The sequence below is a fragment of the Tiliqua scincoides genome, chromosome 1 (genome assembly GCF_035046505.1).
Source record: "Tiliqua scincoides isolate rTilSci1 chromosome 1, rTilSci1.hap2, whole genome shotgun sequence".
NCBI lineage: Eukaryota > Metazoa > Chordata > Lepidosauria > Squamata > Scincidae > Tiliqua > Tiliqua scincoides.
This window is the reverse complement of record NC_089821.1, coordinates 37,337,545-37,341,359: the sequence shown is the minus strand read 5'-3', so window position 1 is coordinate 37,341,359 and position 3,815 is coordinate 37,337,545. Positions and strand designations below refer to the sequence as shown.

General features: G+C 45.0%; 1 pseudogene; it reads right to left on the bottom strand.

Moving 5' to 3' along the window:
- Positions 1-467: 467 nt before the first annotated feature.
- On the bottom strand, positions 468-587 carry LOC136638069 (5S ribosomal RNA; annotated as a pseudogene).
- Positions 588-3,815: the final 3,228 nt, after the last annotated feature.

Sequence of the window (3,815 nt, the reverse complement as noted above, 5' to 3'; positions counted from 1 at the left end):
TTACCTCCTGGTAGGCTGCCCAATAACCTAAGGGTCTCCTAGGACATGTGGCAGTCATTTCACTGGTGTGTGGAGAGAAAAGGACCAAGCAGCCTGGGAAAGAGGTAAGAAGATCTAGTGCACACCAATGCCATCAAGATTCACTCCCTTTCTGTCCCTGCTTCCTTCCCTTCTCCTCCCTGCCCACAACATACCTCTGCCACCAACCACACAGCTGCCTGTTTGCTCAGCAGCCCAGAAATGCACAACAGCAGCCTGGCTTTTGTGCTACTGTAAAGGGGCACTAGTTTCTGTAGGGCAAGACTGGGGCCTAACAGTCCAGTCCTAACCTGTGCTGGAATGGGGAGGCCAGCTGGGCCAGCGCAGGGTTGGGCTACTGGTGGCTCAGCCCGGGGCAAGGAGAATTCATTCCCTTTAGCCCAGATAATACTGGTTGGCAACCTTCAGTCTTGAAAGACTATGATATAAGCATATAGCACCCAGTATTCCCAGGCGGTCTCCCACCCAAATACTAACCAGGCCTGACCCTGCTTAGCTTCCGAGATCAGATGAGATCGGGCATGTGCAGGGTAACAGTTGCTGTACACTGCAGTAGCCCCAATGGGGCTACTTGGTTCTGCACCACCAAAAGAGGTGGTGCAGAACTAGGCAGCCCAGACCTGCTCTGGGTTTCCTGGGACTGGGGTTAGGATCCGACACTTGGCTCCACCCCCCATTCGGCTGCAGTTTGCCCACAGGAACTTAAGAAGATCCCTACTGGATCAGGCCAAAGACTAATCTAGTCCAGCTTCCTGTATCTCACAGTGGTCCCCCAGATGTCTCAGGGAGCCCACAAGACAACAAAATACCTGTATCTTGTTGCCATTCCCTTGCATCTGGCATTCAGAGATAGCTCTCAACTTCATAGCTCTGTGGAGCTGTAAAAATCAGTCTTTAAATTTAAAAAAAAAAAAATATTACTTTTTAAAAGGAATCTTTTAATTAAGTACTACATATTCTCAATCTAAGAAAAAGTCCTTGCTCTATTGGCTACACATTTCCCAGAGGTCTGTCATCATCACTATGACAAACAATGAATTTTATGTATGAATATTCTTCTTTGCTTTTTTGTAAATATTAGTTTAAGCAGAATAGGGAACATCTGGTATTTTATCCTAAAAATGATGGAATAAAGCAAGAATGTAATAGCAGCACTATTAAGAGAAATTTAACTATCAAAGTGGAAAGATAATGCTTGAATAGACATCGGAATATATTGCTTCAGTGGCCTGGGTATGGCCTAGGGACCTTCATTTGCTGCCTGCTACCATAAAGGAACATAGACAGGGTTGAAGGTTCATTTATTTTGGATAGTCCTGATTTCCCTAAAGAGATCCAACTTGCACCTCTCCAATAAATCAGTGACTCAGAGGGATTATGCCTAGTTGGAAACTCAAGTAAAATGATAGGGAAGAGAGAGAGAGAGAGAGAGAGAGAGAGAGAGAGAGAGAGAGAGATCAACCAGAACCAAAAACAAAATAAGTAGGAGGTGAAGTTATCTCCAAGTAACAGGAAAAAAGATGCTAGAGATGTTACTGATATTATTTATGCAATGCTGCAATCTTATGCCGTGAGTACGTCATGTTATTGAATTCAATGAGACTTCTGGTGTTTGTATATAGAGAGTGGCATGCCAGATACATGCTAATGTGTGTTTAAAAAAGAAAAGAAAAGAAAACTGGATAGTTGGTTCTTGCTGGAAAAAGCAGCTTTGGGAGGAAGCAATTGGGATCACACAAATGGCAGGGGGAAAATGTGCTAAACCCTTACCCTGCCCGACCCTTCCTATCTGCTGAAAAGCATCCCCAACTGATCTCCCCACCACCACCATGTGGGGTTTCAGATATGTGTGAACTTTCCATTCATACCTCTGGGACTCCACCGGGTGGAATGGTGGTGAAATGGGAATTTCAGCTGAAAAGGGGCATCGCTGGCCTATCATTCCATACCCTCTTGCAAACACCACTTTCCCTATAGCAACAACAAAATAGAATTTTGTTACACTCATTGTGAATAATGTAGTTTTGTCTGAAGTTACGATGCCTCCCTCCCTCCCCCAGGACATATCTACACCCTACCATTAAAATGCATTCTTACTTCTCAGTTTCCTCACAGTTTTCACAAACCTGGAAATGCAGGGATTCCAGTTTTATTTAAAGCAGGGGTGGGCAAACTTTCAAGGATCGTAGACCTTTAACAATTGTACAGAAGAGGGAATTTCAGCAGGTGCAGCTTGTCATCTCACAGATATGCATTTTTGACATGTACCCTCCCCATGATCAATTAGTTCCTCTCAGTGGCATCAATAGGGGGGCGCAGTGGGGGGAGTGCGGGCCACATCGGGTGACAAGCTCTGGGGGATGATGTACTAAAATAGCAGCCTTAGGAGCTACCCCGTCATGCCATACATGCGGAATGTCCTGCGGAATGCAATGCAAATTGAAATAGCTCCTTTCCTTCAAAAGTTATGGTCAAAAAACCAGAAAGAAAAAATGCATGGAGCCCTATGGAAAGTGAAAGTGAGCCATATTGCACGTTTACTCACAAGTAGGTGAACTTGCCTTAGTCTGTCAGAAAGGGCAGGCTGAGAGGACTCCAAGGCCATCGGAATGGTCCTGATTCAATGAATGCAGCCCCCAAAACACCTGAGAAGGAGTTCCCTCCCCCCCCAGCTGCAGTCTATTGAGCCCTGTAGAAAGCGAAGCAGCCTCACAGTTGTGTTTAGTCACAAGTAGGCAGACATGCCTTGGCTGGTGGTCAGGCCAGGCAAAGGGGAATGTGACGACACCAGAATGGTCCTGATCCAATGGAGCTCAACTGATGCTCTAGAAGGCAGCCTCCCCCCCCCCCCCTAAAAAGGACAACAAAAAGAGGCTTGAACTGGGCAGGGCATGTTTTCTATTTTGCACTTGTAAAGTCAGGTGGGCCCTTATCTTGATATGCCTGAAATAGAAGAACTTTAAACTGGGCACAGGGGAGGACTGGAAATCTCACTGATTCTTTTTGGGGGGTTGTTATTGCAGGCAGACTACAGAGTAAGCTCCATTGACCACTATGGGACTTACTTCTGAGTAGACATGCATAGGCTTGAGCTCACAGGCTGCACTTCTACCCACACTTTCCTGAGAGTAAGCCCCATTGACCACAATAGGACTTACTTCAGAGTAGATTCACTTGGTGGAACAGGACTGGTTCCCCCTTATTTAATTATTTCTTTTATTTTAATTTAATTATTTATAATTATTTATTTTAATTTGCTTGATGATGTCACTTCTGGCCATAACATCACTTCCAGTGGGTCCTGGACAGACTGTCATTCTAAAAAGTGGGTCCCAGTGCTAAAGGTTTGAAAACTGCTGCAATAAGGTGTTAGTAAGTTGACAGGGGGGGCGACTCTATAAGTTTTCAAAATCACTAAAATCAGAGTTTGGAGGAATAATACCATCATGTTATATATCAATCAATGCGTAATTTCATGCAGAATGCAATGAAACAAACCACATTGAAGTATCTGTATTCTAACAAAAGGTACAGCCAAAAAACCAGTGGGGGCGGGGCAATGATACTTCACCACGCCCACCACCTGGGGCGTTGCCCTGCCCACTGCATGGGGTGATGTGCAGGCCTCCTGCACCAGGTGACACAAATTCTAGTGACGACACTGGTTCCTCTGCCCCAGGGTAAAGTTAGAAAAGGTATTGTGAACAAAATGGCTAATATTATAATGCTATTGTACAAATCGATGGTAAGGCCACACCTGGAGTATTGTGTCCAGT